Below are 22583 nucleotides of genomic sequence, written 5' to 3'. Positions count from 1 at the left end.
AAAAGCTGCAGCTTTTTGTTAATAAAATCAACGCAAGTGATGTCTCTGCTTTCCCAACTTTGGAGAACTATCTGCACACATATGGTGTGGCATTTGATGCTGCTGTTTGTGATGTAATTGCAGTGCACCTCTTGTCATTGGAAGAACAGTTCTCAGTATTTTCCAGTTGAGGCCACACCAGAGTGGATCAGGAACCCCTTTACTGTTGTCTTTGGAATACCCAAGGATCTGACCTGTGCTGAGAAAGAGAAGTTAATAATAATAATAATTGCTTACACTTATATAGTGCTTTTCTGGACACTCCACTCAAAGCGCTTTACAGGTAATGGGGACTCCCCTCCACCACCACCAATGTGCAGCATCCACCTGGATGATGCGACGGCAACCATAGTGCACCAGAATGCTCACCACACATCAGCTATCAATGGGTAGGAGAGCAGAGTAATGAAGCCAATTCATAGAGGGGGGTTATTAGGAGGCCATGATTGGTAAGGGCCAGTGAGAAATTTGGCCAGGACACCGGGGTTATACCCCTACTCTTTTCGAGAAATGCCCTGGGATTTTTAATGACCACAGAGAGTCAGGACCTCGGTTTTACATCTCATCTGAAGGACGGTAGTGTCCCTGTTGCTATACTGGGGCATTAGGACCCACACAGACTGCAGGGTGAGTGCCCCCTGCTGGCCCCACTAACACCTCCAGGTATGGACCAGGCTCACAACTGCTTAGCTGCAGTGGGTTGCCAGTTGTGAGTTCCAGGGTGATATGTTGCTTGAGTTATCACCTGATGCGACTTTGATGTTAGAATTGAAAAGACAGTCACCGTTGGATCCAAAGGCAGAGTGAATACCCAGCCCTCTCATTAAAGGTTGTGTGGTTTTTGATACCTTTTGCTACTACCTACCTTTGTGAGAAAGGCTTCTCTGCTGTCACTGCAATCAAGACAAAGTATCGAAACAAAATGGATGCTGAGCCAGATCTGCGTTTGAAGCTCCCTGCCCTCATCCCTGACATTGCAAGGCTTTGCTTGACTAAACAGACTCACCCCTCTCACTGAAATGGTAAGTGCTCAGTGCTATTTTTATTATATGTGTGTGTGTGCATGTGTGCTTAAGTTGGTCATTGAGATTTTTTGTGGTTCCTATGAGAAGATGATTTGTAGGTGGTACTTGGATGCTTTGGTTTGAGGGTTTCAGGGGTGATACTTGGTCCAAAAAGTTTGAGAACCGCTGATCTAAGGCAATTGAGTTTACAAGAATGAATGTGAGCAACACATGCTTTACACAGTTTAAGAATCCACACAGCACAAACAAGTGCAAGCCTCTCACTCAAAATAAGAAATGATGCAATATAACTATAGGACTATGATAAATTCATAGGCAAATTTAAATTTAAATTTAATTTTAATTTTATACAACACAACCACAAACATAGAAAAGTGTAATCATTTAACCAGGGAAACACTGCCTCCATAAGACTTAAGAGAAAAAAATCCAGGAAGTATTTCCACAACTTGAACCAATTCACCAAAACAGGCATTTCCCTGGTTGTCAATGCAGACCTTTGATCACTCTTCAATTTTAATGTGGACTGCCTCAGGGAATCTCTTTCTGGGACAGGAGCTGTCTGTAAACTCTCCGGACCATGTAAAGTTGGAGGAGAGGAATGCAGCTGCTCTGTTAATAAAACGGTAAATGGCTGCATATTCTACAGCTAGTGCAGGTGGTGCATCACTAAAAATGTGACAGCATCAGAGAATCAGATTGGAAATGAGATACCATTTAATGGCATCTTGTCTGCCAGCCAGAAAGGACAGAGTGAGCTAATCCTATTAGCTTTTTATAAAAATTCCTTGGGTGTGGTGCTCTGAATGACAAGCCTCATACTGTACCTTCATCTTTAAATGTCTTAGCTGTTGTGATCAATAGTTTCAGGTGGTCAGAAACTTACTGTAGATGCACTACCTCACCACAAAGGAGGTTCATGTTCATTGTGGATTATTCCACTGTCACTGTACAGCACCGAAAACATTTCACCCTAGTGCTTAATCCCTGTCTGGGACTTCCTACTCCTCTTTTGATTTTTGTTATATCAATGCTTAATCAGCAGCCATATCACCCTGCAACTCACAACTGGCAACCCACTGAAGCTAAGCAGGTGTGAGGATGGGAGACCTCCTGGGAAAAACTAAGGTTGCTGCTGGAAGAGGTGTTAGTGGGGCCAGCAGGGGGCGCTCACCCTGCGGTCCATGTGGGTCCTAATGCCCCAGTATAGTGACGGGGACACTATACTGTAAAACAGGCGCTGTCCTTCGGATGAGACGTAAAACCGAGGTCCTGACTCTCTGTGGTCATTAAAAATCCCAGGGCGTTTCTCGAAAAGAGTAGGGGTGTAACCCCGGCGTCCTGGGCAAATTTCCCATTGGCCCTTACCAATCATGGCCTCCTAATAATCTCCCTCTATGAATTGGCTACATCACTCTGCTCTCTCTGGTGGTGGTGGAGGGGAGTCCCCATTACCTGTAAAGCGCTTTGAGTGGAATGTCCAGAAAAGCTCTATATAAGTGTAAGCAATTATTATAATTATTATTAAATAAATTAATCACTTTTCAGCTTATTTTATATACACCAAAAAATGCTCAGATTGCTTTATTTTATCAGACCTAAAAACAAAGGTTAAAATAAATCCTATGATTCATTTTGGAACACTGACAAAACAAAGGTTTCTCTTGTATCACTTGACTGAAAAATAAATATTACTGTCAATGATTTTATTAATGCATTTTTCATTTATTAAAATATTTTACTTTCCTAAAGCCATATCTGCCTAACGGGGCATCCAACTTTCATACAATTTCATATATTCAATTACAATGTACCTGTTCAAAATATAGATTGACAATAATATGTATATTAAGTATGTGGGGAGCTGTGTCAGTGTGTGTTAGCTGCAAACGAACAAGTAAACGTTAATTTATCTTAGAAAAATAGAAAGAAGAAACACAGTATTTTGCCTGCTGAGCCTTCTTCAGGTGATTCAGAATTAATATTTACTTGTTTTTAAAGTCATGAAAAACACTTTCTTTTGCTGTACAGTGTTTTTTGAAAACAGAAAATCTTTTTAACTGCATATCCATCCATTAATCAGCTGTGGTTTACCAGCTAAGCTACTGGATCAGTTGAAAAGCTGTTTACAAATGTGATCTTTTACTAATTCAAAATCCCAAGCCCAGTTAGTAGCAATTCTTATTTTCCACATTGAACTGATTGAACACAGACTTTACTTCTGCAGTATTGATGCAGTACTATGTGGCAAAGTAATAACAGCCAGGGTCAATTTATGAAGTTCTTTGAATTGGTTGCTACCTGTTGCAGCTCTTGTAGGATTCTACTACACACCAAAATGTTCCTTCATATTTTCTGAGTGAATATGATGTACAGTATATTGCATCACTAGGTCTCAATGTTATTTCCACAGGGGTGTTACAAGATTCATTATCACCTCTGTCATTTATTTATTTGTACTGTGAAGAGCTTCACTAACAGATGGTGCAGATGTCTTCTGCAATACTTTTGTATTGTCTAGGTCTTTGCTGACAATTGAGGTCATAAACCTATGTGGTGGAAAGTGTTATTTCCAATCCCTACAATCCTGTAAATTCATTCTATTCATTTATAATAACATATTATTTTATTGAAATGTTTTTAATTAACAGTCTTCAGCTGCGATGGCACATATCTAGAAAACATTTTTGGGAACCACAATACAGATTACACAGGTGGCCTTTAATTTCACTTAATCTCTTGTGAAACCTTCAAACAAGGTTTTTAGCTCCTGGTACTACTGAGGTATGTTTTTTAGTACAGACAGAATAAAGATCCACATAGCTGGGCACACTGCAGTGTCTTCAGTAGCTGTATTCTTATTCATTGCAGTTGTTTTTTGCATTTTACTTGCCTTCATACATTTTGCAAGAACAAGTTAAAATTGAAAAGAATGAAAGAATCTAAAACAATTAAGTAACATTAAGTAACAAAATCTTGAAACAGTTTTAGTTTTGTTTCATATTGAAGTTCTTAATGCAAACCACCCTGACCACTGAGATGCCCATTTGATTGATCAATGCTTAATATGCGTTCTCCAGGTGAAATATGCTAGGTCACTGATGAAATGAGGCTCTGAAATTCTTCATGCCACTTAGATCACACGACTTAAGTTAAAAATATACTCCTTTAACCAATACAAAATAACTTTAATTTGGATTAGCAGACCAACAACAAAGTCATCGTTTATGTATTGCTGGTAACTCATGGACTTTGGGGTGCTACCAGGCTGAAAAAAAAAAACTTTTGTATTTGGTAGGGCATGTATCGGAGGAAGTGTGCATGGTCTGCATTGGAGTCATTCCAGTCCATGATGATGAGTTGGTCCAAATAATTAGGGAATAATTGGCAATTGCATTTTTATTTTTAAGTTGTCTCTACGCAGACACGATTTTATATCTTATTCAATGTATTTTGTGAGAAAAGGTAATAAAATCAACATTTATTGATTAAAATAACCTTCTCTTTTATCTAGTAAATAAAATATACATAAGCAGCCTTGATTGTGAAAAAAGATTTATCTGTTGCCTTAGAGGGCTGCCTCTTTTGTTATGAACCATTCAACCACTAGGTGGCAGCTAGACGTTAAGAGAACGTCTTCATAAAACATGGTATGCTGTAGTCATTGTATTGATGTAAACTACCAATGTCAGGTATGGTGTGAAATGGAGATACTATGAAGGCTGACATTTACTTAGTGTAAGCCTTTAATCATTACTTAATTTTTACTCCCTGCTCCATAGATACTTTTTTGCTTTGCTGTTTTGCTGTGCAGAATTGTTTCAGTAACTATTTTTAACCTTTTATGTTGTGTGGCAAACACACTTTTAACATGTCTCCTAAGATGTTGCCTTCAAAGGTGTCAGTCCCATCACCATTCTTCACACACAGACCTGTTGAACAAAGAATGCAGCTGTGCATCAGACACCGAACAAATCAGATGATAGGATGCTTATTAGTCCTGACCACTAGGTGTAGAAACTCAAGTGGATAGCAAGAACCTCATCCAAACATTGAGAAAAAACAGATGGTGCTCACAAAGCCTGTAGGACTGCTTTGTGTTAAGTGTGTCATTATTGCCCTAAGCCAATGTTGTTTCAAACCTGTCCTGAACTCACCTTACCTCTTGAGATATTTGATATCAACATAAAACACCTTGTCACTGAACAGTCAACATTTGTCTCAAAGACAAACTCAATGTATTTTGTGTATCATCATTGTATTTTTTTTATCTGTGTCTTTTCTTTAGATTCACATTAGCATCTAAAATACATTGGACTAGTCTTAGAAGTAAAATGATCAGCTCCAAAGCAATGCAAATGTAATTTAAAATCAGTGTGGCTTGCATAAAATAAGCAAAGAAATTGAATCCTACAGCTTTAAACATTAAACTAAGAAAAAAAATGTATTTCTAATTTATACATCAAGATTACCAAAGTCATTTGAATAAAAATCATTGCGGTTTTGCAAGCTGTAAAGCATATCATTACCATTACCATTTTACACACTGGTATAACTGCAGATCCGGTCTGCAAAGTACAGAACCTTAACAAAGTCATTAAATCCATTTAAAAAGAGCCTCATTTGAGGAGCAATAAAATTTTTAATCATTTTATTACCAAAAGAGTATTTAACAAGTAGCTAATTAAATGCCAAAGGCAGGTTATCTAAGTTTAACCTTCAGAAAGAAAACGATGTATCAAAGTCTGCCGCTGGCATCTTGGGATAGAAATGTCATCCTAGCTTATCCCCACGCCTGAACTAGCTGGTGGCCTTTTCTGAAGCAGGAACAAAATTAGGTGATTCAATTAATAGCCATCTTTATGTTTCAAGGATTACAGCGCTTGGGCTACATTATGGGGAAAGACAGACAAGAGGAACAGTGAAGCAAATAAAAATGTGGGCATGGCACAGTTTTCAGGGAAATGCTAAATAAGGTAAGGTTTTACTCTGGATGATTTTCCATGCCAACATCATAAGATTAGATTGTGAAAATAACAGAGTCCTTGTGTGCATGCTTTGATAAAATAATGATAAAATTGAATAATAAATTTCTTTTTCAAACAAGATATTAACAAAGAAGAAAACATGGCTTTGTATTGAAAACTGTCCCAAAATATGGGACAAAACATGTTTCTTGACATGCTAACACCTCTGGTTATATAGCCCATTTGAAGTATACGAGTTAACTTTTTAAGTTCTAATAGGGATTTCAAATTGACTTTTTGTCGTATTCACTGTTGCATCTTACAATTTCATACACTTTTTTTAGTTTCCACATATTTATTTTCATTGTGGTTCAAAATATTTAAAGAAATGTATTTCCCGTGACTTGTAAATAATCAAGTCTTTAAATCTTAAGCCGCTTCTAAGCCACTGAAGGTTTGGTTAATGAAAATATCAATTTTTTAACTCCATAGATGAGACCTGATAATAGAGCAGAAGTGGGAGGTATTTAGGTCCAACAGCAGGAGATCAAGGTTACTATTACCATATATCTGTTGACGGACAGCCTTGGGCTCCCAAAATTGTAAAGGAGTTTTTTGAGGCTTTTATCTCTGTACTAAGATTTAAATTCTTAAAGCCAATGGGATTGTTGACGAAGACTCAAAGGCTGGGGGCCTCACCATTGAGATCCAACTTTTAAGTGAGGAGTTGGAAAGTTTATGTTTTTAATAGTTTAACAATTAACAAAATTGATTCTTACATTTAGTATTGCAAAAAAATCACAAAGACAAAGGATCCAGGAGAACAAGACTTATAGAAGACAAGTCACAAAAATGGGAAGTACACATCAAGTTAGAAGTTATCACACATAGAAAGGAGAGGAAAAACTAGGAATTAAGGTGTGAACTGAACCACAAAAGCTCTCAGAAGACTTACAATGCCAATCACAAGATAAGTAAAACTATGTATTACAAGGACTTTGACGCAATCTGAGATAATTTAAAGAATGAAGGTCACATCATCTGACTAAAATAGCATAGGCCAAACCCGTTCAAACAGATCTCAAGAGAAGTGTATGAGACCTGGCATAAAAATCGCTGGATCCCATAGGGTTAATTTAGTATAGGTCTCTGTGACAATACACTTTACCCATTGAGTGCATTCTGTCCTTGTAAGAGAACATTAGGTTTTCACCATGCCAGTTGGGAATGATACAAGGGGGTTCTGTGCATTCATGCACTGCCTTCATTGCTTTGCTGCTTTCTGCTCTCTGTGAAAGTATTGACCAGCATAAGTTAGTGTTAGTTTGGGGTGCTTATCACTGGAGAGATAATGGCAGTGGTAAATTAAATCACCACTTGTGACCACTCTATTAAATTCAAAACACAGAAGGATGCTACAGTTATTCTCAGACACACACTGCTCCATAATCTGTAAACTCTAGATGCCCAACATGTAACCATAGAGACTTTAACAATATTTGATAACCTTAATATTTATAAATCCTGAGAGTAAGTACAGCATTATGCTTTACATACTTATCTATCCTGATGGCAGATTTCCAGTTTTGGTTTCAAAAGCAAATTCAACTTCATGCTATTAGAAGTCAAGAATAGATTATATATGGTTTACATATGAAAATTCAGTAGGAGGTATGGGTCATCTTAACTAAAAAATAGTAAAAAATTATAACAAACCATTGATTTGGATGAATATATTTTAATATGTCAAGCAACACATCAGATATTATTTGTCTATTTATTTTCCCTAGAGAGAAACTATTACTGCACATCCCTAGACATTCTGTCAAACAGACTAATCACCAGCTATTTTTCATTTAACCTCTACCTCAAGCTCTGTCCACTTCAGATATTCTCCCACCTAATTTTTACTTCTTTCAATACTGAAAGTTGGTCTCAAGGATTCAAGATTGTCAATGATCGTGAGGTCCACAAGGATATGAAAGCTTCTCTCAAAATATTATCAAGAAGTTTGAATTGCTGGAATGCATGTGTTCCCAAACAAGGGAACTACTGTATGTAAATAAGTACTGCAAACCACACAGTCACATTCTTTATTTATGAAACATAACTGTCATTTTTTTAAAGACCCTCACAATATTAATATTACAATTTTAATTCATGAATAGCAAACTAGTCAAAAGTAAAATGCTTATAAAGCATCTACCACATTTACCAAGTACAATATGACACATCTCTCTCTCTTTCTCAATGAGCTCAGGTTCTCTGAATTATTATATTTTATTTTATCTGTATTATATTTAACTGTATATTGGTTTTAATGTAACATCCCATATTGGACAAGAAGTCCTATTAAATTACATTCTTAGGCATAATATTGTGTCATTAGGATGATGTGAAAATGACATCATGAACACTAAATTATGAAACTGTGGGAGTATTAATAATACAGATCTAAAATACTGCACTGAATTAAACATTTTATTAATTTTATGCTGGCTTCCTTCATTTTTAATTAACCATTTGAGAATAATTGTTTGAGGAAGACTACAGTGTTTTAATTTAAATATTTAAATATAGCGTGAATATGTAAATATTTACAGGTTATTGAAAACATTCACATTCTTATACTGAGCATATACTATAAGTTATAAAGTTATCCATTACTCAGCTTAGCTTGTCTTTATGACCGTTTTGCATAGAACAGAAAATATACTGTTCATATTCCAACACCAAACAAATTTTGTGAATTTACTTTATTTCAATATTTAAATGTTTTACGAGAATAATCCCTGGGTAACAGTAAAGTAGTTTGAATAAACAAAAGCCCAGCTACCTCTTACCACTAGTTTTAATGCAGTATACATTAGAAACATGTAAAATTAGTACTTCTTTAATAAATGAGAATTTGAAAAGAACAGAAGAAATAGAGAACCAGCAACACAGTTGTTGTTGAAATTTGACAAAACTAAAAGCTGCACTTAGAAAAATACTGTTGTGTGCTAGAATACGGCTATACTCCAGTTTCAAAGTCTGTAAATACATCTCCTAAAGCAATCATTAAATAATTAAAATAATCTAACAATCTGATTTTCCACCTGAACTACCATATACTAACAAGCTTTTTTAAGTCACATCTGCACCAGTAATGTAAAAAAATAAGCAGCAGGTTACAGTGGAACACTCATCAACACTTGGATAAACATGTGAACACAAAGGCCATTTTTTCTAAAACATTTCAGGGGTTTGTGCTTTTAGAGCCATATTAAACCTTCAGGAGTCATCTGTGAACGTTTTATACACTGAACGCATGAAGTAACACCACATCAATTATCTTCTTTAATGAATTGAGTACAAAAAGAAACTTATTACTTTATTTATGAATGTAGGGTACTAGAAAATAAAGTATACAGGTTTTAGATATTAATTAAATGTTTTTAGTGTCATTGTGATTAATCAATCATTTATGACTAACTGTAATACATTCAAGCAACTTTGTTGCATAAAGTGCTTAATCGCCTAAATGATTTAGGAGTGAGAGAGGCAATGAGGTGTTTTAAGTTGTTGAAAGTGTAGCCTGGTGAAAATCAAGAAAGAACAATTCATACTGTAAAGGAATCAGTATGCTCTGATTACCAAGATTAGAATGCCTTCATGTCACTTAAATATGGGAGTCAATTATGTTGGACTCACCGGCAGTAGACATCAACCCTCTATAGTGGTGAATCAAAATAATGGATAGAATCACCAATCATTTTTGTTTTTGTTATACTCACCCAATATGGATTAGACAGTTGTGTGTTTTCCATGTTGAAGCTCTCAGATGTGCTCCTATCAACACACACAAAGGAAACTGAGGAAGTGTAGGGAGACCCCTATGAACCACTTACCACTGACCCATGCATCAACACTTCTCAATATTGAAGGTTCAGTGCATACTGTAGCTCACTAACAACACTGCATGCAAGCAAAGTGCCCTGGGGGCTGCAGGAGTCACTGTGAAGCTGAAAGCTGAGAGAACACAGGATGATTAGTCCCACCCTACCCAGTAGCGTCAATTGTGCGCTACCGCTTGAGGAATTCTGGTCGTAGTCTTTTAGTGACGTGACCCAGGCTGGAACATATGATTTTAAACCTCATTTTGGGTGCCTTTAACTGGTGGATCCAATTGGGAGTCCGATGAATTGAGGTTTCGCTAACTGTTCTGTACAACAGACCAGTACATGGGATGGTTCAAATATGATGGTCTGGGTAGGAGTGTAGCTGCTACTGGATTGCACTAGTAGTGATTGATTGAACCTGACCACACAGGGATATATTGATCAAGTACTGGGCCCTCATTTTCTGTAGGCTCATACTAACTTGACAACATTCCAGCAGGACAACACATGTCCTCATGCTGTTCATGTAACAACAACTGTCTTGCAAGATGAAAATGTGGACTTTACATTGTGGATGCCCTAGTGCCTAAAGAAGCTGTGGAACCAACTGAATTATTGTACATCTGTAAGACTGAGGCTCAAATGTAAAATGGTTTCTGGCAATTATGTACAAGCCATGTAGCTGTAAAATGATCTAGTGACATTAATTCTGGCAGGTTGTTTTTATTTCACTTTGAGTTTGTGCCTCAGAACCAATACTGTCCTACAGCAATAACTGGCAAGGGAATAGAGCTGTTTGGTGCTGTCATAAATAAGAACAGGTGACAAGGCTGTTTCCATTTGAGTGAACTGTAATGGAGTTAATTATATTTTCAATCTCATTTTTGTTTTGATCTGTATTTTTCAAAGTCAACAATAAATCAGACCTCAAATATTTTAGAGGGACAACATCTCCATCCTGAGCTGTAATTTATATGGTTACTGGGAAAAAAGAATGCATTTTAATGGAGGGAAGAGAAAAAAATGTGATGGTGAATGAAGAGTCATGCCCTCTATATGTGACAATGAAAGTAAGATAACAGAGATGAGCTTCTGCCTATGGTGTAGTAAGCCTTAACTTTAGAAAGCATTTCAGTCAGTGAAAATTTTATAACACTGCTCTTAACAGTGATATAACAGGGAACACAAAATTGTGCAATTTAGCAGTAATAATTTCACAGGGACAGAATCAGTAGTTTAACCACAGACTTTAAATATATTATACTTGATTTTATGTTCATTAAGTGTACATATAAATACAGTACTTTTAAAATAGCACCATTGGCAAATATTAATATATGTACTTATATAGCTGCAGTTTTGAACACAGTTTTAAAGGCACCAGTTTGTATATGGATTCTTCTATATTTATGAGTAATTTATGAAAAATGTAGAAGGCCTTATGAATATGATTAAAAATATCATTTGCAGTAATGTATACTGTTTTTTAATACAAAATCTATACAAAAATAAATACTTCTTTTTTTGTAAAATGGATTTATGTTGCTGGTAATGTCCATCACAGAAAAAAAGAATAGATATATTATTTCTGATTTATTTTCTAATATTAAAAACAACATGTGTGTCTTGACCTCTTATGCTTTGTGATGGTATTGTAATGGTCAGTCAGGTTGAATAACAGTCAACTGTTACAAAATTATATCAGAGGAGAGGGGGATGGTAGATGTAGCTAGGTATTCTTTCGATTAGGTGTTTCAAAATACTATAGTGAACATCTAATAAATGTTTGAAATGTTGAAGGTTTTCTATAAGAGCATTGCATTACATACAGGGGTTTGTCCACTGTCCTGTCATATGCAACTCTCATCCAAAAAATGGGAATTATAAGGTGACTATTATGTGTTATAGAACACCTTGCATTTCCTCTGTTTTTTTAACAGTTGTTCTCATATCTGAGAACAAAAGGGTATTGGTAGAGGTCTCACCCTTTTCTAGTATATTGGACACCAGAAGATATTCATTATTATTGCAAAGTGCTGTTTACAAAATAAATTTAATAAAGCATGTTATGTGTGTTAATTATTGTGTCAAGATAAGATAAGATCATGTAATGGAAAGTTACTGAAGAAAAGTGTTTTATCCTAAAAATGTCATTTAAGGGCAGAGCTGTGTTGTAAAAGGAGCTGGATTCTATGAACAAAGTGTGATTGTACCCAGCGAGTCAAGGGCACGGGATCTTTTAATAATTTTATCTCTGCCCCAGCAAAAAAGGCAGGTGCAAAACTGAACGTAGCTGTCTTCTCTGTCCTTCAAGGCTAAGACCTATAAGGACTGGAAAATTACTGTCTTGCTTGTCTTTGTATTACTAACCAACCATAATGAAGTAAACAAGTTGGGGTCTTGCATCAGCTTAGTGTATAAAATAAGGGACCTTTTCCTATTTTACTCTGGAAATCAGCTCTTGCTGCACAGACTAGTTGTTGCTGTCTTTCCTTATTGCGCAATATGAATAAATGCCTTACTGAGTGAATGAGAACACCTTTCCTGGCTCTTCTTTGATAAAGATTCCACGAAATCACTTTATTGGCCATATACATTTTTATTAGGAATTTGTCTTTTCGCATACCCCAACTTGCTCTCCATAAGACACACAGACAAGGAGAGAAGCTTGGGGTCAGAGCGCAGGTTCAGCTATTTATACGGCGCCACAAGAACAGCTGGGGTTAAGGGCCTTGCTCAAGAGCCCAATGGAGTAGGATTCCTCTGCCAGCCGCGGAATATGAACCAGCAACCTTAGCCTTAGCCTACAGAGCAACCACACTGCAGCCCCAACTAGGACATGCATTGTGATTAACTTTCAGACTTACAACAGTTTTCTGTTTATCCACCTCTGGTCATATGGTGTATCCACATCCCAGGGAAGGTATGAAAGTTAGATGACTGACATTTCAGGTGTTCTCATCATTACTTTGAAACAATGAACCTGATTAGAAAAGAGAACTCATTTAAGATAAGTGTGTCTCAACATATGACTCAGATGCTGTGGGGCTCCACTGTGACCACTCTTGATCTAACTGGAAGTGAGCTGAGTGCGATCTAAGCAGGTCTGTAATTTATTAGCCCACTTACAAGAGTCAGCCTAGATTAACCTCTCTGTGGAGTTCTTTGACACAATAAGAAGCAGCCTAGGGGTATATAAACAAAAACAAGAATACTGTAGCTCCCCTACAGAATATTCGGTTTATTGAGAGGTTCCACAATAAAGTATAAGTGGCCGTTATATATATTACGGAATTACATTATAATAGCATTGTAACAATAAATAAATAAGTTGATCAGAAACACAATAAGTTTGAACATTTTTTTCCCAAAATTAAACACAACAATATTCTTTTTGGACTAGAAAGGTTTTTGGTTTGTAGTATTATGCTGTAAATCAGAAACAACTTGTGCAGGGTTCAGTCATGTAGCATCCAAAAGCACATACAATATGTACAAATGTTTATAATTATATTTATTATATCTCATTTTGTGTATTGTAAATTACATTCTGAATAGACTTTTTGGATTCTCTGTTGGGAGAATCCTGGTAGTACAACATTTTCTTATTAACAGTTGCTGTACTTAAAATTACAAAGAATAGATCGATCAATTTTCTGTTTAATGCAGTGTAATTCTATAAAATGTTATAAATATTATAATATTGTTAAGACTATCTCCATTTTATTCTAGAAGTGTGCTTTAGGTGGCTATGGTAATTCTCTTTCTGACATAACTCTTACAAAACACCTCTCTTTAATTTTTGTATATACAGTATGCAGGAAAAGGTTTTCCTTAAGGAGCAGTGTGAAATTATACAATCTGGAGAGGGGTTCATGTTGTGTGGAGTATATCTGATGTTCTGCTGTTGGAGATTAGATGAAAAATGAGTGAAACCTGTAAGAGAATCCCAAACTGAATGGTGAGGACTCACGTACTGTACTCACTTACTGTACAGAGGCCCAGGATCTGGTCTCTTCTCTCCTGCTCAATCATCTATAGTGAGTTATAAGTTCACAGTAACTGTAGTTTTACTTTATTAATTCACTATATGTTTGAGTTTCTTATAAATAGCTGTTAGTGCATCTGTTGTTTTCACATTTCCCTTTGTTAAACCAATAGGCTGATGATCACAGAAGACTTGTTACAGGATAATATCTAAGACTGGCATCAATCAACATGCATCATTCCAGTTTAGGTAATTAGACTAGTACTTGCACCTTTCAGAGAAGGAATTCAAGCAGGAAACAAGGATTGTTTGACTTTACTAACCTATTTATTTATGAACACATCTAGAGCATAGGGGGGATCTAAATTTATATCTGAGTTATTATTCCAGCTAAAGATAGATTTTAGACCTTCTTTGTGCTACAAACATATATATATAAGATAGGTATATAAGAAAACATCTCTTTTTTGTTGAAAGTCATTTTCTCTGTATCTACCTTTCCTATTATCTATTTATATAAGAAGATATACATTTGGACATTCACAAGTGTCCTTTTCAGTATGGTATTTTCCATGTGAAATGAATTTATGATCTTGTAACAGGATCACTTTATACAGGGTCAGAGATTTACTAGCCCAGGTTAGGTTTTTTAAATTTGGTCTGCCTATCTTCTTCAGTTCACAGGACCTCACATCTGTTACTGTAATATTTTCACACAGTGAGTTTCAAGCTTCATTTTAGACTCCTTGGCCACCTTTTGTTCCTCTGTCCAGCACTCTGAGATGCCATCTGGGCAGTATTTCAGAGAAGTGTGTCCATATCACAATCACAGCTAGATCATTAAGGTGTTTTATTACCAAACATAACAAGGCCATATTCTCTGGGGGAATGTTAGATCCAGGGGGCCACTGCTTAATGTTAAACCACCACCAAACTCTTCTTGAAGTTTGGAAGATTGTGTTTTTCTTTTCTACCATCACCAGTCTGGGAAACAGTACTTTCTCTCTGTCTTCCTTTCAACACCTGGAAGACTCTGTTTTAGCACTAGCTGGTTCAGTTATGCTGTAGATGCTTAGTTACAGAAGAACCAGCCTTTCTGGCAGTCCTGCAAATTGAGTAGCTTGCATTACGTTCCTTTTCTTTTTAACTGTAGATGCAGACTGCTACTCTTTTGTACTCTGACAGAAATTACCTCCATCTGAAGAAAATAGGATTCTCCCAAGACCTAATTAACATTATGTATGCCTATGAAAATCCCAGAATGACGAATCAAGAGCCTACTGTAGTTCTAGGGAGAGACAATAGTGATCTATTGTGGTCTTAGGAGAGACTACAAGCTTCTTTACCTTGTCATAGTACCAATAATTCTGTGCCTGTGTCTGCAGGTACTGTATATTAGGTCTGTTTAAAATATCCACACCTGAAGAGCAAGGAGAAGGTGATGAAATGTTCCAATTAAGCCACTAATGAGTAGATTGACGTAGAGATCAGTTGAATTGAAAACCTACATCACACCAGACTTCCAGGACCGGGACTGGGAACCCCTGATTTAACTAACAAATTTCTTCACTAAAATTATCAGCAGGTTAAAATGCATTACATTTATTAGTGTTTCAGCTGCCTTGCAAGAGCTCAGATAATTAGTGTAGATGTTGCAGCAGTTAGTCAAGTGTGTTTCAATAGTTACAAATCATATGGGTAAATGGTATAAAAAATAAGCTCCCTTTCCAAGAATTTAAAGTCACCATGATAGACAATAAAACAGATACAGATTTAAACTAAAGTGTATTTGGTAAATTTTGTGAAAAACCAGGATCCCACAGGATCCCACATTATTTTAAAAGCCTTCAGTATATGTTCTAAATGTTAACTCACTGTGCAATCTAATACTTTTCTAAAATGATTCAGGCATATCAAGCAAAATTTTCTAGTGCCTATTTAATTAGACATCTCATATGATTTTCCATTTGCAACCAATTCATCCTTTCAGTTTCCTATATCCTTTGCTTCCTTAATATCATTGGTGATTCACTTTCACATTTCAATTTTCAGAAATTAATATTATCAGTATAAGACCCCCTACTGTGGACTCTTCATATTTGGTTATACAATTATTTTCATATGTCCTCTATATCTCCTTCTCCTACAACACTTTCAGAATGAAATACAAGATTTTAGAGGTTATAGCAGCTTCCACTATCCATTCCTGCTAGATAAGACAGAAGAACATTCAATTCCATGAAATACTCAACATTTTACTTCCCATCATTATACCTCTGAACCATTTCCACCTTTCTAAGGCTAAGAGGAAACCTTCAAATGAGTTTATCCTCTAATAAGGTATTTAATTAATTTTAGGCAAGTAATTTTTAAACAAATTATCACACGATCCCAATTACTGCAGTATTTGACACCTTAAGTTATAGGTTAACACATTAAATTATTATAATTCTCACAGGTTGCCAATACTCTGAAACCTCTGTCTCTGAAAAACGATTCTCCATAACTCTAGACATTCCCAGCTACTGTATTCATACTGTTACAGCACACCTTTATTTTATTCATAATGAAAAAACCTTATAATCTGTTTTCACAGTACCTTTTGTTTTCCTAGATGTTATGAATTAATCTTCGTTTAATACCATTTCTCAACAGAAACACATTTGTAAATCATACACTTTTGTTTTACTATTAGAAAACTAATACTAATCAGTGACTTTCAAATTGGAATCTTCTTTATAACAATAGCTCCTTCCACATATTAAGGTGCTTTACCTTATGTGGAGTCAATCATAGTTATTTTGTACACACACATAGTGTGGGTTCACATAGCATTTATCACAACGTGTTTTGCTTTATCATATAAATGCCTTTATGAATTCACAATTTTACTTAATTTGACATGAGAGTGAATTAGACTCACCTTTCAGTAAATTATAAAACATTTTTCATACCATCATACAAGGTGGCCATTGTGTAGAATGAGGATTACAGAAATTTAACAGATGAAGGTCACAGGAGAGACCTATCCCTGCAAGGAATGAGCACAAGGAGAGATACACACTGGATGGGATGCCAGTCCATAGCAGGGCACAGACAGAAACAAACACTCACACTCACACCAGGGCCAATTTTCTCAGAATCCAATTAACCTATCTGTATGGGACTGTGGAAGAAAAACGGAGTACCAAGAGGAGTAACATGCAATCACCATGCACATAGCACCCCAATAATTGACCCTAGAGCCCCAGTACTGCATTGTACCACATTGTCCATTGTACCGCAGTTCCACCCTCTAATTATATTGTATATTATAAATTAGTCCCTAATGCAATGTGTAATATTACTTAACAATTGATAGCCTGTGCTTTTCACTGTAGACCAAATCCTACTTGAAACCTTGTCATAGGTTAGTTTGGTAATTTCCTAGTCACTTATACTGCATTGATAATTTTCATTTTTATACCAGCATTGGTTTTAAACATCATTTACCTGGTTCAGCTTTGAACAATATCTACTTTTTTTGAGTATCATTTTTAGGTATATATTGTTTATAGGCTGCCTAGTTTTGTTTTTAACGAGACTATTAAGTATCACTTTGGAACCTTAATTAAGCTGTATATATACAATAATATGAAGGGTCTTCATTTAACAATATTTGTTTTCTGCATATTAACCAGCTCTCTGTTTTCTTAATTAATAGTCCAGGGATAAAATCCATTGGTTCTTTGAATTAAATGTTAATATTGTTTAACAACTGAGGTATATTAATAATTCCATACATAGTGAGCTGCTTTATATACAGTATTAGTCTTTTACGTCACTTGTTAATAATTAATTTTCTGTTTTCTCTTCTTTTCTTTATTATATCACAAACTGTTGCCAAAAATTAGCCTTACTCACTGCCTAAATAGCTCTAAGGAGAATACCCACCTGGCTGATCCATCAATTTGCCAGCATCATTATCAGGAAACAATTATGCAGAACAAAATAAGATGTTGTTCTGTACAGTATGAAACACAGGTTCAAAGTCATCTTGCGTGGACACAGAACAAATACCTTTGGTATTCTCAGGTGCCAGCTGTATCTATATTGTTTTACTGACTGATTTATTTCAGGATTGTACACCAGTATTTGATCTTCTCTCTTTTAGGGTTTCATGCCCTCAAACAAACTCTTCTTTCTAAACAATCGCTGACATCTGTTCACTATGTGTTTATTGAAATGGTTCCAACTCTTAAGTTAGTACAGCATACTTTTTTATCTAAGAATGGGGAGGCTTTATTTAGATACAAGTGTTAAAATCAACAGAACATCAATCATGTAATAATATATTTTATTTATAATTATAATAGTACTTTGCATTACTTTTGCATTAATGTAACAGATTGCCTCTTGCAGAATGCCAAAATAATTTACACTTCCTGAAATGTAACAATTGTTGGAGTGAAGACTGAAGATAAGCCTGAAGAATTCTTTAATAAAATATTAGGGCAGACACCAAACTCAGAAAACCTGACTTGGAATGCATCTAAAGCAACAGGTTAGCACTTCTACCCTTAAAAAGAATCATGGATCTTTTGTTACCACAAATAGTCAGGGTTGTGGTTTAATGTCTGATTTGAAGGACTCGGAAATTAATTTTCACCGTATTAAATTATATTCACATATGATGTTCATATGATATTTGGTTTCTTATCCCATAGTATGAGCTTTTCATTTTGAGAATGATTTTACATTTTGATGATCATTGCTAGCAATTAATTGATATAATTTTTTCTAATACAATAGTCAATTCACTGTTGTAAATTTTATTTTATTTTTTTTCTGGGAGAAGAAATAGATTTTCATTATAGAGGAAGGATTTAAATAACTGTATGCATGGAAGTGTGAATACCATTTCCAACTTGCTCAGCAAGAACGCAACATTGCTTGCTATACATATTTAGAAATGATCATAATAATAGGGATGAGTATGACTCTTCTGTTCAGAAAAATTGCATTTTTAAAAATTCATTGGAATCCATCCATTACACTAATCAAAACTAGCTATACCATATTGATTAGCCCTAATGAGGGTAAATCAGATGCCCATGGGCTGCAAACTTTGACTATATAAACGCAAAGCAGAATTAGAAATCTATTTACGCTGCTTTGAAGCCTTATGAATAATTATGAATACAGAACTAATCAGTATTCATATTCTCATAAATCATACCAGCTGCTTGCTCTTAAAAGACACCCTATCTCTGATAGGTGTTCCTTGTAAAATATCTATGTACAGTATAGTTCCTTTTAACTCACAATATTCTTAGAAATCAAAATCTAAGAACAAAGTTTATCTAGCATGTTTGGTAGTTAGCAGTTAATTATCAGTACTTGTCTAAAATCATCCTGTATAATTTAAAATATAGTAGAACATAAGAAAGGGAACAAATCAGAGAAGGTCATTTCGTGCTTCTTGTTTATTTGATTGGTATTAGCTTATTGACCCATGTATTGAAAGATCTCAGATTCAACAAATTTGCTGGGTATTATGTGCCACAGACCACATTGTAATAAATGACAAGGTACTGTAGGTACAAAATGAATTGCAGCTGCAATACTGGCATATCACATCTAAAAGATTTCTAAAATCTGTAAAAATGGGGATTATGTTACAAGATTAATCTACACACCAATTTATAGTATTTATAATAAAAAAATATCAACACACTAAAAGTCAAACCATTCTAAAACACAAGATCTTGTTTCTACCAATAAGGACAAAACAGAACCCGTATTTTTGATAAGCAACAAACATTAAAATGCACAATTAACATTAAAGAAAGGATTATGATTAGAAATATATCTGAAACCTTTCAATGCTTTTTGATCACTTTTGGCAGAGCAAGTTAAAAAAATGTTATATTTTCTATCATTTCTAAAACAATATTTGTTCACTTTACTCTTTTTGCTTGTTTTTGTAGCCCTGACAAATCTCATTTTCTCTCTTAAAACGCTGGTTATGTATGAAACAAGCAGGGCAAACTGCATAAAAAACATATTCCAGCCTGTAAAAAGAGAGATTTGCTCAGGCTAAAATATTTGTATGAAAGTGATATCAATGCCTTGAATCCTTGAAAGAATTCTCAAACACTTAAAGGTATGTAGGTGGGCTGCAATCCATATCACCCGTGAGAGCCAAGTTACTGTGCGGTGCACCTTATTAAACAGAGCCTGATAGGGTCAATAGCCTACTCTCAGAACACCACCCTAGAACAATTTCAATTTTAATAGCTTTTACTATGTATTTCATAAGCAGGCCCATTGAAATAGAGCCATCAAAGTCTCCTGGTTCCTCCACGACAGATTTTAGCCTGAGAGCTTGGAGTAATTATCCCAGTGGATATCGGACTGTGTAGCTATTTCAACCTCGTTCATCATCTCAAACAGCTACATACTCTGCCTGCTAATTTCATCAGATGGATTAGCCTCTCTCACTTGTCTATCTTTTTTATATTTCTAGGGGGTGAAATATTGCCTCCTTCCAGTTTTAATAAGCCTGAGCAGGCCATGCACCAATGCCTGCATTCCTGATGCCTATTTTCTCTATGTGGAGTGATCTTCAGGGGAAGGGTTGGGAGTAAAAGTGAAGGTGAAAACTTGAGCCACTCTTACCTGCAGGGCAACACAAGCTGTTTTCTTTATGCATAAAGAAAAAAATCAAGGTAACAAATCTGCTTTGGAGCACCACATAACACGGTTTTCAATTTGCATTACAGTTATATGAAGTGCAATTAAGGAAATATTTACCGGCTATTATTCCATTGGTAGCACTATATACCAGCTAACTGAAATCACTGAAATAAACAAAATCATTGTAATTTGGTATTTAGCATTCATAGTGATAATAAGAATAGACTAGATAGACTATCTAGATAGACTGGATAAGAATAGAGAACAAGAATAGAATAGATTTTAGTCAAGCACAAACTAAATGAGAAATTATACATAAGTAAGCATGTGATTTTTTTTATTTAAATTTTTTTCCAGACACACATAAATGTGGATCCCCGTGCAGCTTTACTGAAAAATATTTTGGTAACAGAATGTGCATTTTAAACAGATTTATTCCAACAGGTGCTTTAAAAATACGTGTTGATTCTCTATGTGCATCCTTAATATGTATGTGATCTGTCTAGATCCATATCTATTCTTATCTATCAATCATATTGACTGTTAGGGGTGCATGTGTTTGTGCATTTTTCTTATTTTCTGTATTTGCCTTAAATATACCTTATACATTCAGTTGCTTTGGATTTAAAAAGTTTATGTGTCATTATTTTGCTGACATTCTTAATGGGAAGCCACCATGGACATTGGGGGTAGAATCCAAGGGCGATCCTGTTTGGATTTTGATAAACGGGCATAGAGGGATGGCATCAGGGCCACTGTTGGTGTTATTGTCCTGATATGAAAAATGTGTCATTGAGTTGGGGGAAAGCTGTAGGATGTGGAACCACTGAATCTGCTTCTAGAATTAATGAAGCTATAGTTGTTCTTTTGAGCAGTGAAGAGGGGTGCAGAAGGTTGCTCAGCAGGACTTAGCTTCAGTTTTCTTTTTGTCACTTGCAGTCCCTACAAGGCAAGTGGTGATTTCAAGTGTGCTGTCCTTCCTAAAAAAGATGAACTTTTGATCAATGAATGTAACAATTGAAGAAAAAATGTTAAATATTAAAATTATTCCTTTATGGTATAATTGTTCTGATCTCAAGCATATCGCGTCTTAGAAAAACTATAAAATACTGTATCTTATGCAATGATCGAAACAGAGAATTAAATGTTGCATTTTGGGGTGAAAGAAGCATGTATACAGTATAGTTATTGCTGATAACTAAGAAAGTTGAGACAGTGAGTTCCACTGTTGTGAGGAAGCACAACCAAACCTGGAGAAAACACTGAAACAGGACAGTCAGGTGATATTGTGAATAGTGGGGCAATAGAGCAGGGAGGATAAACAAGGTACTTTTTGTCGTGTGGAACAGTCAGAGGTTAAACAATACTGGGTAGACTGCAATGAGTCAGTAGGAGGTTAGAATTGTGGTAAATACAGTACACAGAAACTGAATTGTTGACGGGTGTCAGTTTTTGCATGAGAACACCAAAGCTCAAGAGTGGACAGTTCAAACAATGATTAATAGAGAACACAAATGCTAGTGATTCTGACTCATCCATGAGTTTTTTCCAGTCAACACCTCAGAGGAACCTAAAGTACAGAATATTCCTGGAATGTATTAGGGGTAGACAGGAGATAAAAATAGTGGATCATTTTCCCAAATTTGTTTTCTAATGAAGCGAGAGAACAATGGCCTCCCTAAAACCTGGTCTTTGTGAACTCCTGTGTCTTCTGGTTTGTGCTGTATCTGAGTTTTTAATCACAGACTTATTTATTTGTATTTTTTAAATTTGCTTCCAGCTCTAAAAAAAACTGAAAGAGATTTGTAATTGGTATTTGCCCAGAGCTAATTAGTGAGTTTGAGGTTACCTCATTCAGATATGCTAGCTGAAATATAATGAATTTGGCTGAAGCACAAGGAAAAACACTGACTCACTTTGGGGGGTTGTCTCATAGAGGTTCATGCCCACCTGTGTTCTGCCTTATAACAGAGAAGGTATGGTAACTTATTAAGTGATGTTTAGG

At 35.6% G+C, this 22583-nt stretch overlaps 1 long non-coding RNA gene across 1 annotated transcript in view; it reads left to right on the top strand.

Annotated features, from left to right (window-relative positions):
• Nucleotides 1-5865: 5865 nt before the first annotated feature.
• The window catches only part of LOC107076999 (uncharacterized), a 28479-nt gene continuing 11761 nt past the window's right edge, over nt 5866-22583 (top strand). The window contains exon 1 of the long non-coding RNA XR_001478116.2: nt 5866-6040. This is a non-coding gene — a long non-coding RNA (uncharacterized lncRNA). The remainder of the gene's footprint in view (nt 6041-22583) is intronic.

The sequence above is a fragment of the Lepisosteus oculatus genome, chromosome 2 (assembly GCF_040954835.1).
Source record: "Lepisosteus oculatus isolate fLepOcu1 chromosome 2, fLepOcu1.hap2, whole genome shotgun sequence".
Lineage (NCBI taxonomy): Eukaryota > Metazoa > Chordata > Actinopteri > Semionotiformes > Lepisosteidae > Lepisosteus > Lepisosteus oculatus.
The sequence above is the reverse complement of the archived record's forward strand: the minus strand, read 5'-3'. Positions and strand labels throughout refer to the sequence as shown.